We start from the raw sequence: 22,268 nt of genomic DNA, 5'->3' as shown, positions 1-22,268 counted from the left end.
GCAGCGAGGACTTTGGTGAAAAGGTATCTTTGCTGTACTTACACTTTCATATGTCTGAACTGACATCCCTTGGCTGTATGTTTGCAGACAGGAAAGCATGTCACCTTATGGCATTATCCCTGCCAGTATCACTGATTTCTAAAAGATCTGGGAGGTTTGTTTTTGTCTTCCTCCACATTCATGTGTATGTGGGTCTATCAATCCCAGCACAGTAACTTCCTACTGGTTTAATGGAAACAGGGTGTGTAGAGACCCCCACTACTCATGCTCCGGAGAGTGGTTAGTCTGACCCAGTGCATGCAGGAATTCAACACCACAAATCAAACACACTAAAAGCGGTTTGTGTCGGTCCTGCTGGCCCCAGGAATAATCAGTCTCCTGGATTTCAGCTCACATCACATCTGGCTTGTCACAGATTAAGCCTTTTCTGTGGTTTTCTAATAGGGGTCTGCACAAAAAGCAAGGATTGGTAGCAGAGAGGCTCCCTGAAGACCCCAAGGTGGATAAGGACAGCACAGACCCACCTTCCTCAAGAGCAAACTGAGCAGGCTTTGGATGCAATCTATCTCCCTTTTATGTAAGTGTTCTCAGCACAGAGTGCAAAACTTCATCTGTTCCAGGACTGGCAGTCAAGAGCCTTGCATTCAAAGGAAAGAGAATAAGGAAAAGAAAAGCTTAATCTCAAAGTTACAGTCTTAATTCCACCCTCCAAACCAGAGATGTTTTAGTAGTGCAGGAGTCAAAGGCAACCGCAGCACCGGGCCCTTTGTTAAATAATTAACTACAATTTGCCTAATCTATCTGCAGGTTCTCACTGAAGAGACAAAAAATTTCCCCATCAACACCCCACTCTCACCTAAGCAATGAGCTTCCTACATCCCCTCCTGGGATAATCCTCTAGTTTTTAACAAAACTGGTCCTTGACTTATCTCACCTTCAAACATGATTCTGCCTGCTGCTTTCAATGCAGGTCAAAGGTGACCTTAGTAGATCCTTACCGGGCTAAGACATAAAACAAGTTCATTAAGTTAAATTTCAAGTAATTACTTTATTCTGTAATTTTATTAAAAACTATCATTTGCCAAACATGCTCTGGAAAAAAAATTACTACTCAGACTCAATAATAAAGTACATAATTAGCAATGAATGCATAGTGTCTCTTTTTAAAACCCACAGCACGTAACACTCCTTCATGCTTTGAGTGGGGAGTGTCTTAAAGTCAGTATAAACATTGATTTCAAGACTTTAATACCTTAAACTATTTAAATCACATTAAGGATGAAATTTCATATAGTTTGAAACTTCAAACCCTGCCAAATCCAGATGTGTGTTGGGCTGTTCCTCACTCTCACACCATCTAGTCTACATAATTTAAGAACAGGTATTTTAAAATAGCAGACAAGTAAAAAAAAAAAAACCTTTAATAACCTAAAAAACCTACTCAACCTCAAATGTTTCTTTATCAACTTCCTATTAGCTGCCTGTTTCATTTAAAAAAGAAGAAAAATAAGTTGGTATTTTACCTTCTCCTCCAGCTACACTACAAAACTTTCAGTGCTAAGCGTAGATAAAATTTTATTTCCAACCCTTTGATAACTTATTTTTTACTGATTTTACAACACAGCAAAGGGACATGGGCGATTCATGCAGTAGCCAAAAATTAATCAAGCTGCAACTCCAAACAAGCCACGTGGCCACAGCGGAAGTTGAAGAGTGTTCCAAACTGAGTATTTGTAAGCTGCGAAGACCAATAATAAAGGGTTGCAAATCACAGTCCTTTTCTGCTGCTGTGCAGACCAGCAATCATGGATCTGAGCAGAAGAAGGGTATGTCAGCCAATCTATGCCAGCACCTCAGCATGGGAACCCTTCTAGAAGATGCTACAGCAGGGCCTAGATACACAAACCGAACAGTGACCTCACAACACACAGTAGCAGCCTCCACCCTGAGACTCAGTAAAAGGGTCAGGATAAGACAAAAGCAACAAATAAAACCCCTATCTACATAGGGATGAACAAAATACAGATTAAAAAAATAAAATAACTAAAGCATGTTAGATGAAAACATGAACCAGTGTAAGTTGTCATACTGCTTGTGCCAGTGAGAGGCAAATAGGAAATAGGAAAGGATGACGAGTGCAAGGTAGATAACTGAAATATAGGATCAAATTCCAACCTTGGCTGCAGAAATCAATATAGAGAGGAAACTCAGGTATGATTTTAGCTTTCCTGTGCAAATACACCATTCAAAATGCATCAAACTACATCTCACATCACTCCATATAACGTATCTAAAAGCTAAAAGCGTGGCAGAGCCCAGGTGGTAATTCCCACCCCTCTTGCTGTCTGCTACCATCTGTAAGTAAAGCAGCCTGCAAACAGCCACAAATGCTTTGCCATACAGTACTATTGACATCACCACCAATTTTGGGATGCAGCTTGTGTTAAACACCCAATATCTCCTTGCAAAGTTCCTCGCACACTTTTCCAGCAGTGCTTCCCATTCAATAGCACATTTCAAAGCAGATCCCTCACTCCATCAAGCACCACAACAGTGCTTTCCCTGCAGATGGAAAGGTGCTTTCCCTTGTCCTGCGAGCACCCTGCCACAGCAAGCTCCCTGTTGGGATGTGGATGGAGCCCTCCAAAAAAATATCAGGGTGGGAATAGACTGTTAGGGGAAGAGGTGAAGCAAGAGGGTACTACAAAGAAATTAAAAATGCAAACCATGTACTCAACAATGATCTTCCTCCTAAACTGGGCACAGGGTGCAGACAGGGATTTGTGGGCTTTTTTTAAAATTATTTTTTATTTAGAAGAACACCATATTTAAGTCCCCCAGGATATTTGTGGGAGAGTTGCAGAGGGCTCAGCATGGAATTGAAGCCAGGTGTCAAAGGGTGTCTGGTCCCTGCTCATCCCTTGCACCCTAGGGCTGTGGACCCTGAGGTTGAAAGCACTCACCCTTGAGCACTTTGTGGTGAGAACAAGACCATCCACTGCTCACCAAGAAGAAAGAATAGAGCAAGCAAAAAGGAGTTAAGATTTCAGGAGATTAACTTTAAATCCACCAACTCAGTGCTCTGATTTGCTGCTGCAGAAGAGATGGGGCTGGAGCTAAGATCATTCCTATGCACAAGCTCTTTTCAGCATAAATAATACATTGTGACACTCCTCTCCTGACTTGGACACGTACTGAGTGTTCGCACGCTCTCCTGGACCATCACACAGAGGGTAAACACATAAAAATAAGTTCAGTAACAGGACAACAGGACAAGCAAACAGAATCTAAGGCAGTCAAGCATATTTAGGGTTGAAAGCAAAATCCTTCAGAGAGCTAAGATTTTTTTCCTTTATCTGATTAAGCATGGATCTTGAAGCTTGTGTTTGCCTTGAGCAGTATTTCCCAAACCACCTCACCCCCCTGACATCACCAAGGCACACAGACAATAAGCCAACAGATACAAAGAAAATGGGCATCCTGTGAAAACTATTTTAGCAACAGTAAAATTGTGAGGATGCTCTAACTCTAAAGAAAGACATGCCTATTTAAATGTAGTTAGGAAAAGAGTTCCCTCCAAACACATCATTCTTTCTTGTCACTCCAATTGCTTTAAAACACACATGGAGCTGACTCTTCTCTTATGCTCAAGAATCCCAGTCAGGTAGAGAGAAGTAAAGGCTTCTTTAGGCAGCACTTCACTCTTAATTTACTCATCACCATTTGTAGCTGGGAATTTCCTACCTGCTGAAGCTGGGCAAAATCCTGCAGGTCCTCAGTGGCCAGCAGCCCCTGCCCTCAGCAGCCCGGCATGGGCGTGCTGGGGACTGACGCATTCGCCAGCTCTTCCATGTGCCAACCCATGGCACTTTCCCTGGTTTGAAAACCCCACATGAAGCTTTTTCAGCATCATCAGCCAGCTTTTTCAGCTGGCTTCTCAAAGAAAACTAAACCTAGCCCTCACAGTGGTCACACAGTGGAGCTGGTACCTTCCTAGCAAGATGCTTGTACCCAAGCACAGGTTGGGAGGACCTGCGCCTTAGGTTAAGTAGCCCAGGTATAAGGGCTACTGTCTCAAAAAAAAAAGGATGCAAAGTCCTGAGATGTGAGGAACGGATCCCAAAAATCTGCAACTGCAAGGTCATGACTCCTGGTACTGAATATCACTTGATGGTAATGAAAAGCAGCATCATAATGGCGACAGGCTGCAAGAGACGACATGGGGATGCCAGATAGTAAATACATGAGCGATAAAGGACTCTGTAACTATCTTTGGCTGAGCAAAAGGAGGGCACTGGTGTGCTGGTCCCATGGGTGGGAGCAGTGACAGACGTGGACTTCCAGCCAGGCAGCCAAGGGCTCTCCCCAGGAGGGAGCTGAGCACTCAACTTCCTCACCTTTTAATCATATGGAAATAAACAACACTCTTCACAGAAGACCAGGAAAGGGGATCCGTTTGGAAAAATGCAGAAAAAAACAGTTTCAGGGGAAGCCGTGATTCTTTGGGATAACCCCATCTTCCACAATTTTCAAGAAAACTGTACCAAAGTCCAAAAGACAACAAGCACCAAAGCCTTTAACAGCAGTGCGTTCCCAGCAAATCATTTAAATAAATCAGTTTCTGGAGAGACAAAAGAAAAGGAAAAACTCCCTGTGATGCCTGACAGCTTGTGCTCAAGAGGATGCTGAACAAAAAACCCCACAACAAGACATATTTTCTTTTGAGGTGGGCAGTAGGAAGAGGGGTGGGGAAGGCATATCCCCAGAAACACTTGAGGCCAGAACCATCAGGACTTTCCTTCATTTTGTGTGAAAGTGAATCAGCAGTGCTCTGCCAGCCCGGCAGCAAAGCTTGGAGATACTGCCGCTGTCTGCTTCGTACTGGCTTTCACTGGAATGAGAGGAGGCAAAAACCTCCCTGCACCACTTTCCAGGCCACCCTCCCTGCACACTTTGAAACCCTACTAAACTTAACTGTTTCCAACTGGTATCCTATTGGATATTCGTCTTGCTAATAAGATTTAAGAAAAAGAACAAGTATTTTCCCACTTCTGCTATCAAAGTGAAGTGCAACACAAAATAACTGAAACTAATAAGCATGAAATTAGGTTAAGAAATGTAAAAAAGAGATGTCCAAAACTTGGAGTGAGAAAAGGGAACACACACATCAGAGGCAAGGGAAGGGGCACAGAGTTCTTGAGACATACTGGTATTTTATTAAATCCCTCTGAGGGTGCCTTCAGCAGCAGCTCAGAACCTGCTTTTTTTGGGTGGTATTTAAAAAAAACCCAAACCACAAATAACAAGATTCTACTTAAAAGAAAGGAACCACATTCTTCCCTATACAGTCTTGCTCACAGGACTTCTTCCTCCACTCATCAAACTGGACAAGAGGTTAAGTAACACTGAATCTGAGGCTTCCTTAGTTACAGTCACTGACTCAAAAGAAGCAAGAAAATCTCTTTCCATTTGTTTGTTGGTTGGTGTTTTTTTGTTTGTTTTAAGCTCCAGTGAGTGAAACATGAAGTTTTAACACTTATTAGAAAATTGTGGGAACAACATACAATCAACTACAAGAGAAGCCAAAATAAACAGGTAATTTGAGGTTGCAAGTTTTAAAAAAATATTTAATATTTAAGAGGGGAAATAAGGTTAGGACAGGAAGAATGGGGGGAAGAAAGGGAAGGAAAACCCAAGATTTCGGGCCTCTTATAGGACATGAAAAGCAGTGCAAAACGTTCCCATCCCACCCCATCCACTGCTCACATGAAATAAATTGTCCCCTCCACCAGTGCCAACTGGGGCCACACTGTAAATCATACCATCAAAATGGTACAGGTTAAAAGCTAACACTAAAGATTTGTATCTTTACATGTCACTTATGAAAGGAGGGAGAGAAGCAGATGGCTGTTTCTGTGCAAAGCCAAAGCTAAGGGTTTGCTAAGTGGAGTAACACAAGGCAAGTAACTTTGCTTTTCATCTTGCAACATTTTTCCAGGGAAGATGAATTTCAGGCTGTGGATGAGTTTACCGAGTGAACTGAATTACACTGTGGGCAGGTAATACCGGTCTTCAGGAAACTCGGTGACTTGCACAGAGCCATTTGCATTTCCTGAGAGGAGCCCATTCCTATGATCCCAAGCCTACAATGCCTGTACCTGCAGGAGGGTCTGCTCTTAACTGCGGCTTCACTCCAGCAGTAACAAGGCTTTCCCAGAGGGGAGGGTTGATGTGCAGACATCAAGAGCTGAACAAGCACATCACAGCAGGAATGTCTGCACGGGCACATCTCATTCCAGGTCTGTACCACTAACGCTTGTCATGCGTTGTATCAGCCCAGGGCAGGACACGTCACTGAAGCAGCTGTGCTGGCAAAACCCATCAGCAAAAGGGCTGTTACATCAGCAAAGGGACATTTTTGCCAATGTCACGTACTGAGACAGGGTTGGGACGATAAATATCAGCACATTTACCCAAGGATAAAGTTCTTGGTGTGCTCGTGGGATGCTGACCAGACCAAAGTGCTTGTGTGCTCCAAGGCTCTGGGTACCTTGCCTTATGAGATATTAAACATACACATTCTCACTTTTTATGAAAGCCTGTAGTGACGGGACAAGGAACAATGGTGTTAAACTGAAAGAGTGTAGGTTTAGATTGGACATAAGGAAAAAATCTGAAGGTCCCTTTCCACCCTCAGATTGGGCAGTCCCAAATAAAGGCAGCATGAGACAGCGACCTACATGATTTCAGAGATTTTGAACCATGCAGATGGAAACTGAATCCAAGGGCAAGCCTGGACCATGGTACTGTTTAACCTGGAGTCTGTGTGGGTGGGAGGTGTAGAGATCTGCAAATTCCTCCCAGTAAGTCTGTAAAAGTTAATTTGAGAGGCAGACAAGTGGTGAGCAGGCTCCACTTTGCTAGATCGGGTCCCTGCTACACAACAATGTGGAGAAGTTATAAACTGCAGATGTTGTTGGGGAGGCTTGTTCTCAGACCAAAGCTGAATTCCCTGCCTGTGCCCTGCTTTCAGCACCCAGCATGTGCCTGCACCCCCGGCCAATTTGCAAAAGGCTGTCAAAACTCGCTGCAAGTTCACCCCCTCCACTCCTGATGTGTGATTTCTAACTATGCAGGTGTTCCAGACCACCTTCTTCCCCATTTGCTTCCCAACCCTTCCTCCTCAGTCACCCCTCCAGATGGCAAACGCTCCCCTGTCAAGCACTGACATGAGCCTTCCCACCGCCAGCCCCATCGGGGCATTGCCCAATGCAGGCCAGGCATGTGCAGTCTCATCCATGAATTCAAGGAGATATTGCACCATAATCCACCTCCTCAGCTATCAGAATCTCCCAGGATGACTTTTCTGAAGTCCCCTCCTGGTTGCCAACACCTAAGCCTTCTCTCCTTGCCTGTGTCGTTCTCTCTCCGCTCACAAAACCCAGCGATCTGAGCCTTCTGCAGTGCTAAATACACAAAATCATTTCACACCTCTCCCTCAGCTGCACCAGCAGACTCACAATACTGGTCATTCTACATAAACTCAGCTTACGGAAAATTCAGTTTTCACTTCAGAAACTGGTTTGAAGTCTCATGGTTCTGAAAAAAGCTTGCCAAATGCATTGTCTTATTTTCAAACTCAACATTTTTGCAACAACCCCAAGTGCTAATTTTTAAAAACAAAACAACCAATGAAACAACCCTTCTGCCTTGCAAAGCAGTTTTGGGGAGAGGGCTGGCTTGGTGATTTCTGAACTGTCTCTGGAAGGCAAGGCTGGAACTGAATGCTCTTCCCTTCTTCTTCCAAATGCCCAACTTATTTTATTTCCATTTTGCTACATCTTCACAAATTAAACTCTCAAATACTACCCTGTATGAAAAGTATTTGAAACATTCTGGAAACCAACAGCTCCTTCAGCTGCTCAGAAAGAAACCCAACTTACTGTTACCCTGGGACTGAAATGTACCATTACATCCCATAAACTTCAGATCTATTTTTGAAAGCTTGATAAACTAACCACGAATATTAGTTCCAGATGATGGGACACATGTAAACACACCTTGACAGAGGACCAGCAATTATTTTAATGGCTTTAAGTTAAAGCCTTCATAGATTACTTTAATGCCAATTTTTGTTTATTAACTTACTTCCAGTATGAACAGATACCATCATGCAGATGTGCAGTAACTTTTAGGGAAAGAACACACTTGCTGAATTACCCTCACACCTGAAAGAAAGTCGAACTACAATTACACTCCACACAAAATGTAAATGCAGCTTTACCTGACAGCCATGCTGAAATCTCAGGAAATTCAGTTTTGACACTGCATGTTTCTGAACAAATTCTAATTAAAACACTCTTTTGATTTATTTTCAGTGGATGTTTCCATTCCTTAAGTGGACACAAAGAAAAATAATTTAGATATGGATCAAAACATCCCTGCCAGAAGAAACTCCAAATAGTATTTCTGAAGATCATCCAATTAGGGCAAAGCAAAAAGGAATAAAACCTGAAGATGTTGCACATGCAAATACAGTGATGTCATGCCTGGCATTAAACTCTTTGTCTTTTACGAGGATGAGCAAAACCTGCTGTGTTCTCATTCCAGCCTGGAGCAGTTTGAAACTGGTTTGAAAATGTAAAAAGAAGCTAGTAACTTTACTAAATTTAATGCTGGCTTTTTTTGACTTTTAATAAAAACACAATAAAACTTCCCCCCCACAAGAAGAATGAACCCAAATATGATACTACAAACTTGGGCTGTTTCATATAATGGATTATTCACTTTACAGACATTGTCTAGAAATTGCTGATTTTAACTAGAGTAAAAAGGAAAAAAACAAGTGGTACTTTGAGAGAAAACGACTGGAAAGAGTGTGCTACTTTCAAACACTGACAGCAGGAAATGTCCTGTGTGACGAAACTCTGACAGGTGAACTCCTGGGGTGGACAGGCAGGAAAAATGTCATTTTACAAAGGTGAGTAATCACAAGGTCTTTGGGCTGATAACTGAGATATACAAACTGATCCATGCTTTCTGGCACTGAGTTTATCACGGATACAAGAACAGAGGATAAACATGGGAGAGCTCTTGGCCATTACTTTCTGCAGAAGTCTGAGGGGATAAACACACATATGGGGGCAAAGTAAAATAATGACCAGCCAATTCTCAGCATTTATATTCTTCCCAATTGCTGGCCAATACCTTGCTTTCCCTCATCGGGAGATCAACTTGCAATTCTGTTTCAAAGAGCTGCTGAGTTCATAGAACACACTGAAGCCACATCTACATTAGAAAGGCTTCACCAGGACAGAAATATTACACTGGCAAAGCACTTCGGTCACAGATACCTCTTAAACAATAATATTACTCATCTGCTGGTCTAATAAAACCACGGCAGCACACACTGCTCTTAATTCACATGCCATTTCCCAGTAAGGCTGCATGCACGAGGTTTCTGCTAGACACATCAGACCTCCTCTAGTCACATCTGTGCCTGCACGACCACCCCAGCCCCGGCCAGGAGGGACAAACCCCGCACAAAGTTTAATCTGTACTTAGAAAACAAAAAAAAAGGCATCTCACTGACAGCCTTGCGCCGTGACCCTGCTACTGCTGCAGAAAATGCCCTGTGCTGCCAGAGGTGCAGCTTCTCAAGGCACTGCACACTCTGCCACTCTCATCCGCTGCTCCCCTCGCTGCTGCAGCGGGACCAGGCTGGCAGGAACTGCTGATGCCCAGCAATCCTGATCACTTTCACACCCAGCCAAGAGTCCTCCTCTTCCCTCCTATTCCTACTTCTTTGGATGTTTTCTCCCCTTTTGCTCTCCACCTTCCAATCCAAAACTTTTGGTGGGTTTCCCCTGCACGGCAGGACACTCACAAGTTCACAGGGTTTCCAAGGAGCACCTGCCCCAAGACAGGATGGAGAGCCGCCATCGGAGAGGTGCTTGGGCAGCCAAGAGGGGAGGAAATCAGAGCCATGCCCCGCCCCCCCGGCCGTCTCCCTCAGGAGGGATTCCCAGGCTCTGAGCGAACAAAAGTGCTCAGGGAAGAGCTTGGCATACGGATACCCCAAAGTCAGACAGGTACATCCCTGTATCATTTCCAAGTTCTATTCCTTGGGGGGGGGTGGGGGGGAAGAATAAATCAGTGTCCTTCCCTGTCGCCTTCATCCCAGAGGGAGAGAGAGAAGGAGGAAAAAAAAAGGAGACGGTTCTGTGATATCTTTGGAAACCGGCTAAAAAAACGGGAAAGTCACCCCTCATTAAAAAAAAAAAAAAAAAAAAAAAAGTGGATGCAACGTGCCAAAGCCCGAATTTCCCCAAATCTCCCCATTCCACGGAGAATAAAATGCCACGGGAAGGCAGAGCCTTTCACCGAGGGTGGAGGAGGGATGGAGCGGGGCGCCCGGCTCTTCCCCGCCGCGGTCCCGGCTCAGTGCCGCCGCTCCGCCTCGCCGCTCCCCGCAGTTACCGGCAGCGAGCCCCGCGCCACGACCACGGCGTCACGAGTGGGAAGGGGGCTGCCAAAGAGGGGAGGGAGGGCAGGAGGGGAAAAAAAAAAATCAAAAATTAAACCAGAAGAAACCGCTGCCAAGTGCGGCCGCGGGCGCGGAGCCACGCGCGGCGACGGCGCCGGGCCCCTCCCGCGCCCCGGGGCGGCTCTGCCCCCCCGGCCCGGGAGCCCGCGGCTCCTCGTCAGGGACCGCGCTGACAAAATCCCCTGCTCGCCTCTACGTAACGCCCTGTCGAAAGCGGACGCCATATTTTGTGTTGCTGATGTCGACATAGACAAACGTAGACATGTTCCCCCCCCTCCTCCTGCTTTTCCCCCTTCACCCAAACTTGCGATCGGGAGGCGGCGGGGAGCGGGAGAAGGGCGGGGGGAGGAAGGCTGCATGGCCAAAGATGAAAAATATAGATAAAATAATGAAGAGCCCACCCCGAACAACCCTCCCGGCTCCCACCCCCGGCGGTATCCATCGCCCTCCCCCCCACCTCCCGGCTCCCGCCGAAGTCCAGGGAACCGGACAGTTTCTTGCAGGAGGAAAAGTTGGGTGCGAGCGGTCGGGGCGGGAGCGCCGGCGAGAGTCCGTGCGCAGGGAGGGGGCGGCTGGGGAGCGCCGCGCACCGGGGGAGGGGGCCCCGCCTGGGAAGTTTCCTACCTGCGCCCAGGGCGGCGGCACCGACTGTCCCGGGCGGAGCGGCACCGGGGCTCCGCTCCGCGCCGCTCCGCTCCGCGCGCCGCCCGCGGCCGCGGGACCCCGCGCCCCCCGCCCCCGCCGCGCCGGCCCGCGGGGAACACGCGCGCCCCTCCACGCGCGCACGCACCGGCCCGGCCCCGCCGCGGAAAAAAAAAGGGGAGAAAAAAAAAAAAGGAAAAAAAAAAAAAAGGGAAAAAAAAAAAAGAGCCCTCGATCGGCGGGGATCTACGCCAAACCCCACATGATCTCTGACGTCAGCCTGCGTATTTGCATACGATACCACCGCCGGCGCGGCTGCCGGGGTCCCTCGGCGCGGCGGAAAGTTGCGCGCGGGGCCGCGTCCCCCCCATCGCCCGCCCGGCCCGGCCGCGCCTCCCGCGGCTCAGCCCCAGCAATGCTCCACGCACCCCCCGCCCCCTGCCCCGAGCGTGGGCTCCGCCGGGCGCTCCGCTGCCCGTGTGGTGACACCGCCGGCCCGTGCCCGGCCCGGCCGGTGGCATCGCCGGTCCTCGCCGCTCCCCGTCCCGCGCCACGGGCGGAACCACACGGACCCTCCCGAGCGTCCGGGTGGAGCCGGGGCTCGCAGCGGGGGACCCCCCCCTCCCCGCCCCGGCCCCGGGAGGTGCGAGCGGTGGCGATGCCGAGGGGGATATGGACCCTTGGTAGAAGGGCTGGGAGTGAGGACCCTCGGACCAGTATCCCGTGGGCTGGACCCTCCCCGTGTGGGGATGGCAGCGGCTGGACCCTCGTTCTAGGACGTGGGGACGGGACCACCATCTCTCCATCGCATCCCTGCTATAGAGACGGCGGGGGCTGACCCCCGCTGTAGGCACGGCGACGGGATCCTGAGGGTCTGGATGAGGCTATGCCGTTGCCGTGAAACTGCCCCTCGGAAGCGGGGCTGATTACCTGGGGAGGTGGGAGGCACTTCTACACCTCCGGCTTGTGATAGAGGTTTTCCAAGCTACAGTCTTTTGGGTGGGCTTCAGGCGGTGGTTGTTTGTTGAAGAAGGTGGTGTGTATTTCCAAGGGATGCTACTGCAATCTCTGCTCCTCTGCTGCAACGCAGAAATCCTTTCCCCAATTTAAAACTGTCGTTGAACTCTTTGCCTTTCTTCCAAAGAGATGTTGACAGATAGGACCCAGGCTATTTTCTGTTTACTTCAATGAATTAATTAAAAGAAATAATTTACCGATTGTATCTTGCTACTAGATAGCAGATCTTCCAGCAAGTCCAGGCTAATAGGACTTAAGAGTAGCATAATCTCACTGTAACTTCAGGGGTGTGCTATCTAGATGCAGTATCTTTGATTAGATCGCATTAGATTAATCTTTTAATTATATACTTAATGCTCTACAGGCTTTAAATCTCGGCTTGCTTCGGCTCTCACCCTGCTCATGTCACCAGCGGGGCGGCCAGGCTGCAGCCCTTAACCCAGCTGAGGAACTTTGCTGGGCATCGTTTTGTTTCCCTTCCCCGTGTACGGCTGAGGACTGGGGACTGGCTCGTGTTTGAGTGTCAGACGAGGAGCTCTAAGTTATTGCAACTGAATAATCGCAGAAGAACGTAAATATGTCAAAGCAGTGTCAAGAGATTTCTTTGCAGGGATACCCTTATCTGAGTAGGCGTGTTTTTGACTGCCTGACTGAGTATAGTCTCTCTCTGTAAGTATTTGATAACAGGATGGATTCCTTCCTTGCTGCCACCAGCCCTGAGATGTCTGCTAACTTTTCCTCTTCTTTCCAGATGGAAGCTGTTAGGCAGGGACAAGCTTGGGCGTCCTCTCTGCACTTGTTGGGAGCACACAAGATGCCCCTCAGAGCTCACTGATGCTCATCAAACTCTGGTGTTTTAAGTATTATTGAATATATTTTGTTTAATTCTTCAGTAGCTGTCCAGCCTGAAAATGTTTCTGATTTTTGAATACTCGGGCGCAAAAAAAAAGTTATTTTAGGGTGCAAAGATTTTCTGCCAGGGCACACTTTTTTCTTACTGTCTTAAATTCTTAGCTTCCTTTTCTAGGATCTGGAAAAATAGACAAGCCTAAGTGTTTTAATAAGACTACTATTCTTTTGAGTATAAAATGTTCTTGAAAGGGCAGATCAGTGGAAAAGCAGGTGAAAAATCATCTGCTTGCTGTTGTCCTAATTGACACGTACTTTAAGGCCTGTTTAGCTGTTTTTTCATTTCCAAATGCAGAAGGCTGTTTGACTGATTAGGTGATACGGCAGCTGATGCTGCCTTTCAAGTGCAAGAAAGGACCATCAGTGGGAGCCGGGTGGGGGATTTCAGACCTTAAGCCCAGGTTATAACAAAGACCGTTCTAACCTGAGGCCAAAGAGATCCCTGCACCTAGTAAGGCCCGCAGTGAGGCTTAGCCACCTTCCCCAAAATTGTGGATGGTTCCACACAAATTAAGAGCTGGAAGGTCGTTAAAAATAAGGCATCATTCAGTGTATTTAAGATGAAGAGGATGTGGGTTTAAAATTGGAGCAATTGTTACTGCCATCCTAAAAGAATGGACTAAGGACAACTTTTTGAGCACCTGACTATTCAGTATTACTGCTAGAGAAGCTGTTCACACTGTGTAATCTAATTAAGAATACCTGCTTGTGGGTGACTTGGCATTTTCCCACATGGAGGTGCAAAATATAGTGCACAGAGATTGGTTTTGTGAATGTTTTTTGACTTGGTCCTCAAATTCCTCCTCTGAATCTTGAGCAGTGGGACAGACAGGCTGTGTGGCATCTCTACCTGGATGCTGTCTTTTAGGAAACTTGTATCTGGTTGGTTAGCTCTGATTCTGTCAAATTTAATTGAACCTAAGTGTAACGATCAAAAGTTTACTGAGGGATGGGAGAACTGTGTTTAAGGTCATCGTTTATAATTACAAAGGCCTTGATTCCTTGGGAAATCACACAAGGAAAAAAGTATCAGTGATGAATGCAATTCGAATATTCTTACTAAGTCTCAGTATGTAATTCATTTATAAAAACCTGACAACATGATGCAGGGTAACATAAAATGGAAATTGCTTTTGCAGAATATGCAAAAGGAAATTTGCAGTTTTAAATTTCTTTTTCGTAAGGCCTCTCTTTTTAATTAGTAACACAGTGAAAGCCACGCTGATTACAAAGCACAGTGAACATGCATGCACAATTTCCCAGGAAAGTGAGGGCAGAGTACTTGCTTGCTTTAAATCTAGTGCCCTCTCTGTTCCTTCTGTGCACTGTCTCTGGATTTAAAGTGACATCTGCTCCATAAAGCTCTCAGATGAAGTTGCAGTCTCGTCTGTGAAATAATGCCTTGGTCAGACATAATGAACTGTGTACTGATATGTATATATATTTTTCTTACGGTGTGGAGATGAGTGTCTGACATATGTATTGTCACATACATTTCGGTCTTTCTCAGCTTAATGGTTTCTTTCTGACTGTTTAATCCTGTGAAATTGAAGGCTGAGTCAGCATTACAGATCTAATTCCCTGTCTTGGAGGTGCAGCTCCGAATTTTTCTCTGAAAATACTGCATAAATATCCTAAAAGGGAATGTACATCCTCTAAGAGCCACAACAGAGGCATGCTAATAAAAGAAGTGTTTTCTGTTGAGCGCATGGCTAGATGTTGCTCATTTTTATGCTGGCCTAACTCTGTGAGATTGTAGGAGTTTTACCTACAAGACATAGCAGCAAATGGGTAGTCTGTGACCTTTGGAATGGATGTGTTTGCTTCTCCCAGGGCAGGTGAACCAGCCCTTGGCTGGTGGGCTAAGCTACTGCCATAGAGCTGGTCCTGGGAAAAGCCAAGCTCAGCTTCTGTTGCTAATTTTACACCTTGCTCCTATCTCCTCTTCCACCCCATTCTTCTAACCCTACATGGGTGTAGTGATGCACTGGCTTTCTGTTTTTAATGCCAGCTCAGTAGTGGGATCAGGCCTCCTATACAATCAGAGGGAGGAATTAAGGTAAAAACAAATTAAAAAGAAGTCAGCAGACAAACACTGCTACCTTTTTTCCCTCTCTTGTGGACACCTTGATCTCTATTCTGAGGGCAGGAAACAGTGCTTGACTGGTGGTGTGCATATCAATGGCTGAGAAACAAAGCTCTTTAGCCTGTTTTTTTTTCCCACCCCAGCAAAACAGCTTCCCAAAGCAAGCTTTCTCCTTTGCTAAAATGCTTTGTCACCCCTATCAGTGTTCTCAATCACCCGGGTGTGCAAATACAAGCTGAAGTAGTAAGCACCGATCAGATGTGCTGTCTGCAAAATGAGATGTTAATATAAATGCACAAAAAAGGAGAACAATATCAAAGTCTCATCCAATTATAAGGGCTGATCTTATGACTTGTAGTGCCCTTAAGCTGGGGGAAGCCGTCTGAACGCAAGATGCCTCCCCTCCTGGATGAAGGGCTGATGGGGAAGATTAGTTGCTAAGCTGGGATGGAGAGAATCCCCTGAACACAACCTCCCCAAGCATTTGCACTCATTGCCTGAGCTTAAGATGGGTCCTGGCAAGAGGCACGCAGGCATCTGTCTTTTTCTGTTTCAAAAACTCCAGGAGAGCTGATCACTTATCACGGGAACCATCTGGCTTATTCTTGGAGAGATCAACAGTTAGTCACTGAATGAACAAGGAACAAGCTGCATTGAAGTCTGCTCTCCCCATTAAATATGAGGACTCAGCCCAAGGTCCCTGAAACACCACGTGCTTTGCCGGCTGCAGGCGGAAGGGAGAGAGATTTAATTCTGCCTTGAGGTTGCTGAGCTGCTGTCATGTGGAAGAGAGCTTCTGTGGGGAGCCGGGGGATGTCGGCGTCTCTGCAGTGAGCTGTGGTGGCCACGGGGATGGGGACCCGAGGCTTTGCTTCCTCAAGGTGACCACTGCCAGGGATGGAGAAATCCGAGGAGGGAGTAGGGCCGCACCATGGCTATCTGGAAAGCTTAACACCATCTGCTCTGCCTCCATTGTTTACTGTTGGTCTCAGTTCCCAAGTGCCAGGGCAATAGGTGGGAATGGGTTATCATTCTGCGAGAGTTGCTGAGGATGCAGGCCAAGGCCTGTGTAGGCTGCTGTGGGTCAGTGCTGCTGGGCTGTGAAAGTTAGGGAGCCATGGTGTTTCACTCTTACCTTTGAGGGGTAAAACTCCACCTTGTCCCTGAAGGGATGCTACCACATCTGTGTGACTCTGTGCTCTTCGTAGACTGTAGAAATAAGTGAGCCAGCTCCTTGCTGAAAACTTCTGAACTCAGGCCACCATACCTCCCCTTGTGTCAGGCAGTTAGTGTTTTAATAAAGCCTTCGGCAGCCTCTGCCTGCCCTCTGCCATTCCTGTCAGGTCCCTGCGAAGGGCGGCTGGCTTTGAAATGCACTGATGGGCCATGGGGGCTTTGCTCACCCACCGCTGCCCTGGGCCTCCTGTAGCCAAGCAGGCTCCAGACTTTTTTTGGACTAATCAGTGACCTGACAAACTCAGTGAACTTGGAGCAGCAGCTTGGCCTTTCTTGTGGATGGCCTGCAGATCCCACATGAATCCTATAACCTTTGCTGAGAGTGACAGTTTGGGGATTTTTCTTCTCTTTTCAATGTTTTTTTTTTATTGCTCTTGCTAATTACTAAAGCAATTTTTAAAATTTAAATGAGGGCTTCCTCCCTCACAGCCCATCTGCTGTGAAATCACAGCGCACATCCTTTGTGACAGTTCAAGCATTGCCATGGCAACGTGCTGTGATGTGATCAGCCCGGAGTTATGACCTCACTGCGGGACCAGGCAGGCCAGGTTGCTTTGGCAGAAGGAATAAAAAGCAACTTCTGTATTAACAAAAGTGGTATCTCGGCTACAAGCTGATGGGACTTGTCCTGGCCTAAAAGCCAGGCTAAATCCCTCTCTGGAGCTTTTTACAGAACTTCAGTGCTAAGGGCTGGGGGGGCATCCACTTGAGAAATCATATATTTGTTTCTGTAGAGAAAGTTACTTTCTTTGAGAAGTCTTTCCCACCAGTTTATGGCACTATTTCAGTAGAAATTCTTTGAATTTTTACGACTTTTTTTTGTCCTGTTTTTCTCCTCCCTGTTTATCCGTAGTGCTGGAGACTGAACTCTCTTTTTCCTATTTGGAGGCAGGTGCTGCATGGCCAGTGGCAATGCATACTTCACCTATGCTCCCCCGTGGCTTTGCCCTGACCCCATCCAGAAGATAACAGGACTGGGGTGAGTGGTTTGACTTTCTGAGGCATTCATCTCTCACCTCCCTGCTGAGCCTGGCGTGAAGGGTGACAACAGTTGCAAGCCTTTGTGGGCAACTGGAGTGGATTAGTGACCAAAGACTGCCCAGCAGGTGTCATATCCAATGTTATCCATTTCCAATTAACCAAAGACCTGGTTCAGAGCCTCTGGTTCAAAGTAGGGGATTTTTTTTTTTTTTTTTTTTGGTGACTCCTGCTGATTTTGGATCAGTTTTTAACCGTCAAACTGAGCCTGCTCTTCAGGAAGCTATTTGCACATGTAACTAATTCACCGAGACAGCTTGTATATTTATCTGTACTGTAGAATGTGTTTCAGAATGTGTCTTTATCTGTCCCTTAGAGTAGAATACAGCCTCTTTAGACTGATGGTGCAAACAGAATTGATGGGGATATTTGGCAACTCTGGAGGGGCTGGTAATACAATTTGCCACCTGTCTAGAGACCTGGAAAGTTCACAGGCAGCCTAGTTTCTCTATTTTATTTCATGCTGGTTTTGAGGATTTAAACAATACATGGCTATTAAATTATATGCATTATCTGAGAGGTGTTTTGGGAAGGGAGGGGAGGGAATCTGGAGAAAATTATGTCGTTCCAAGTGGCACACTCTGCAGAGGGGAAGCATTAGACTTTCAAGTATTAAGACTTTGTGGGCAGTTCTGTATGGTGGTATTATCTAGGCGACCACAGTGGCTCTGCTGTGCCAAGGTCTGTATGGTGACGGAAGAGCACACAGCCCGTGGTTGCTGTAGGTTCCCCTGTCCCTTATGGCAGGGATGGTGCATAGAGGCTTAGAGTCCTCACACATCTGTTCCTCCCCTGTCCCTTTCTGAACATATACAACCAATGTAGCCCCAGTGCATTATTGATCAGGCCATTTAACTTTGCGCTGATGACTCTGCTTTACCTGTTGAGTCAGAGAGCTGGCAGTGGTTGCTGTAGTTTTGCTTTTAAGCCATTTTGGAAAGACAGCCTCGAAGATCTACATAATTTTTAGGCTCACAACCAAAACGGGAGCAGAGGGGGAAGGACTCAAGTATAATAATTTTCTCCCTCCAAAACTCCAAAACTGTCTTTAAAACTACTCCCTGGCTTAGCCTCTTTATGCCATTTTGCAGCCTCCAGCAAGTTTTTACAGCTGAGCTACTTTCCAGCCCCAGAAATTGCAGTACAGCCCCTGAACTATTGAAGTGCAAATGACTTGACCGTAATCTAGGAAGATTCAAGAGAAACAGGTCAAATGTTACACTATACACTTATGGCAACATATTTCAACAGCAGGAGGACAGAAGCATGTTTACCCTGGTCAGGTTTAACGTGAGAAGATAAAAATCTCTTTTCTGAAGGTGTGTTATCAGTTTACTGGTCTTTGGCTGTGTAGGCTCAAAAATAACAATCTGTCTGTAGCTCTGTCTAAACCAGGGTCTTAAGATACTTATAATATTAACTTCATAAGCTTCACAGCACACCCATAGTCTCAGCCCCTATGGTTATCCCAATTTATTGTTGGGAAACTAGAGCTTGAGAAAACTGGAGACAAGGTCTCCAATGGCTTTGACTGTGGCCAAGTATTCATAAAAATCAGTGCCAACATTGGGGCTCTTGGGACTTTTGGCAACCCCATGCAAGGGACTCAAGGCACAGCCAGATCCCTGGAGTCTAAAACCACTGGCTTGGCTATGCTGCACGTCATTCACCCCGTCACTGACACCAGGAGGAAGGCTTAGCTGGGCTTGCTGCATGTTGAGGTAAATATTTATAAGATTGACCTGGATCTCAGCAGTGGCAATAGGAATTTTCCTTCTTTCTCAGAAACGTGCATCTATACCACACTCAGAAATATAAAAGCAGTATCACAGTGCTACAGTAACAGTTTGGAGTCTTTATCCTACTGGGGCTCAGCCAACAGTTTGTATCATCTTCTTAGTAGGACACCTGCCCGTAGGTCCTCAGCACATAGATTTTCCTTGCATGCTGGGTTAGCTCCAGGATTTTGTTTTGCTCCAAGGCCATGCTAGTAATAGCTTCTCTAAGTTTTGGAAAGCTGGATTTGCAAAGCCAGCTCCTGGATAACATGGTAAATTACAGGTTAGGCTATGTGTATTTACCACAACTAAAGGGAAATGGTTTTTTTCTGATCTTGAAAATCCCAAAAAGGCAGCTTTCTCAGTGAAAAATATTTTGTCACAGTAGCCATCTTAAATATCACCCTAGACCAGTGACAAATTTGTGGTGAAATTTTTCAACAGAGATGGTTAAACTCACCTCATGTGCTCCCTGTAAAATACTGATTATCCTGCACTCTGAGAGTGTCTGGAGGAAAAAAGATACTGCATGTAAAACTTGATTTATAAAAACAATGTGCCTATTGCTTCAATCCCTGGGTGCATTTACATTACAAGACACAAATTAAATGTAACATCATGCAGCCAACAACTGTGTTTTATCCAGGACTGAGCAGGCAGGATAGGATTTAGCTTTTCAATAAGTGGGTGGCAATTTAGGGGGAAGCTCAGAAAAGGTGGGGGGGAGACACTAAGAGAGTAAGAGATAAAGGTGTATACCTTTATAAAGGCATGGACATCCATTTTGCTGCTTATGAACTGTAAATTACCATCTGGTTTCAGAATGACTCCTTCCAATATTAAAAGATATGAAGATAAGGGAGCCCTCTTCCCCAAGACATTGAATTTATTTGCAAGAGTTTTTAGAAGTCAGTAATAGAAGGAAAAATATATGTATATTTTCTGTATGTTTTCCTTAATGCTCTAATATTGGTGCAGACCTTTCAGAGAAGTGCTGGGATCTACTGTCTGGAGGGGAGGTGGGAGAGGCATCGATTCCTGTCCAGGAATTCACTGCTTTTACTTATGTCTTAACACATTAATGAAATACCTTTAAAAATAATTAGTATGCTAAGGATGGTGTGATGGATACCAAATTTGATGCATAGTGATACAAGTGAAGATTAATATTAGTCATATCTGTATGATTTAATGAAGGATATAATGCCACCTGCTGTGTGGTGGAATCAAATTACTGCTTCTTTGGTTGTTTTTGACTAGTTCTGGAAAGAAAATTAATTTGAACAAAGCTAATTTCCCTTTAATGTCTTAGATTTGTAATTAAAGATTCACGTGTTGCAGTTAAGCATAAATACTGTGTAAAATCACACATAGGAGAGGCCTATGATGTTAACCCACCATTCCCCAGAGGGTACAGCACCCAGCATCTTCTAGTTGAGATTAGTAGTAGTTTCCTTTTCTTCTTCTCTGGGGACTTGGAACACATCCTCATACATTTCCCTGCTTTTATACAGGTACAGAAGAACATCCCTTGGAGGCCATCCCTTGGCCTTTTATTCATAGAGCAGTGCCAGAAGGAGATGTAAATGCATACACTTCGTGTATGGCACTCTTCAGCTCCAGTGCAGGGCCATGCTGTATTGGGACATCTCTTTGGCGGCTCCTGCCCCAGTGTCTCTAAAGCCAGGGATGGCATATGAATCCCCAGAGGGAGCAAAGATGCTTGGAGCAGGAATCTCTGCTGGATGCAGACCACAAGTGGCATCAATAGAAGCCATTAAAATCCAAGCAGTGGCTTGGATCGGTTGCCACCATGGACCTTTCTGAGGACTTGGAGTTTTTGGCTAATGGGTTGCTTTGCAGCTCAGGATGGCAAATCCAGCCAGAGCTGCTGTGCTGGAGTGTGCTGTGCCTCCTTGCTGTATCTAAAGGCTGCATGGCCTAACTGCTGGATGGCATATTGTGTATGGCAGACTGGCAAACAGCAGTAACAAAATGATTTTGTCCCCCAACAAAGTTAATTGAATGAGATTTAATGTTGCTAAGAGATTTGGACTGCATCCCTCGAACTTCAGGAGATTAGGCTGCCAAGCAGGAGGCACTGCAGAGAGGCTGGCACCATGCCAGTAAACAAAGCTTTATCAGGATGATATGTTAATATTTGTGTGTACTGTAAAATTAAAAAAAATATAAAAAGGCGGGGCAGAGTGGTGGACTGCCTCATCTGCCACTCTGGCATAGAAATTCCCATTGAAGCTGATGGTAACACAGTAATGCTTCCACAAAAAATGTAAGTGATTTCAAAACAGCTTGGTTGCAATGGAAAACAGATGCCTAATGCAGTCCACCTTCATCTGTGGTCCCAGCAGACCTTACCTGAGGAAATATTTGTCTTATGAGAAGGCCCAGAGGCCCCAGCTGACATCAGAGTTGGGTTTGGTGAGGGGCTTCTTTGGGATGCAGCAATGCTGACTCAGCAGGGTGTGGATGGATACAGGGTCTCACTGCCTGGGCACCAACCTGGCCATGCTTGGGTTCACCATCATTCAGAAACTGTGTGACCATGTGAGTGTAGGACTGCACTCGAGGTAGCAAACCATGATGAAAAACTCAGCCTACAGAAAAAAAAGTGAACCAGCTGATAAGAAATGCAGGTGGGGGTGAGACTCTTGGTTTCTTTCATCTGACACAATATGGATGGGGAAAATGCCAGGAGCACAGCAGTGGATCTTGCAGGCTGAGGAGGTGCTCCTGAACTCCACCTTTGGACAATTAAAACATCAAAGCTGGTGCCAAAGTGGATTTTTGTGGATTAATTGCTGGAGAGAAGTTAATGGGAGAAGATGATGGAGTAGATGCTGAAGGTAAGAAACAATAGGATGGTCAGGAGGGAATTCCTTGTTGGCTTAGCTAGTGATGCATGCCAGGGTTAGAAGAAATGTTTTCTGGATGTGGATGTGTGTGAGAGGTTTGAGAAGGACCCCTGGCAGTGCTCCAGCCTGGTTCTGACTGGCTT

General features: G+C 46.0%; 1 protein-coding gene across 3 annotated transcripts in view; it reads right to left on the bottom strand.

The window, feature by feature from the left end:
* Window positions 1-11,268, bottom strand: part of ZHX2 (zinc fingers and homeoboxes 2) — a 75,354-nt gene extending 64,086 nt beyond the window's left edge. For all 3 annotated transcript variants that reach the window (XM_082277416.1, XM_082277413.1, XM_082277415.1), the window contains exon 1: window positions 11,171-11,268. The gene's annotated coding sequence lies outside the window, so the exon portion shown is untranslated. The remainder of the gene's footprint in view (window positions 1-11,170) is intronic.
* Between the last annotated feature and the right edge of the window lie 11,000 nt (window positions 11,269-22,268).

The sequence above is a fragment of the Coloeus monedula genome (genome assembly GCF_965178545.1).
Source record: "Coloeus monedula genome assembly, chromosome: 1".
Classification (NCBI taxonomy): domain Eukaryota; kingdom Metazoa; phylum Chordata; class Aves; order Passeriformes; family Corvidae; genus Coloeus; species Coloeus monedula.
The sequence above is the reverse complement of the archived record's forward strand: the minus strand, read 5'-3'. Positions and strand labels throughout refer to the sequence as shown.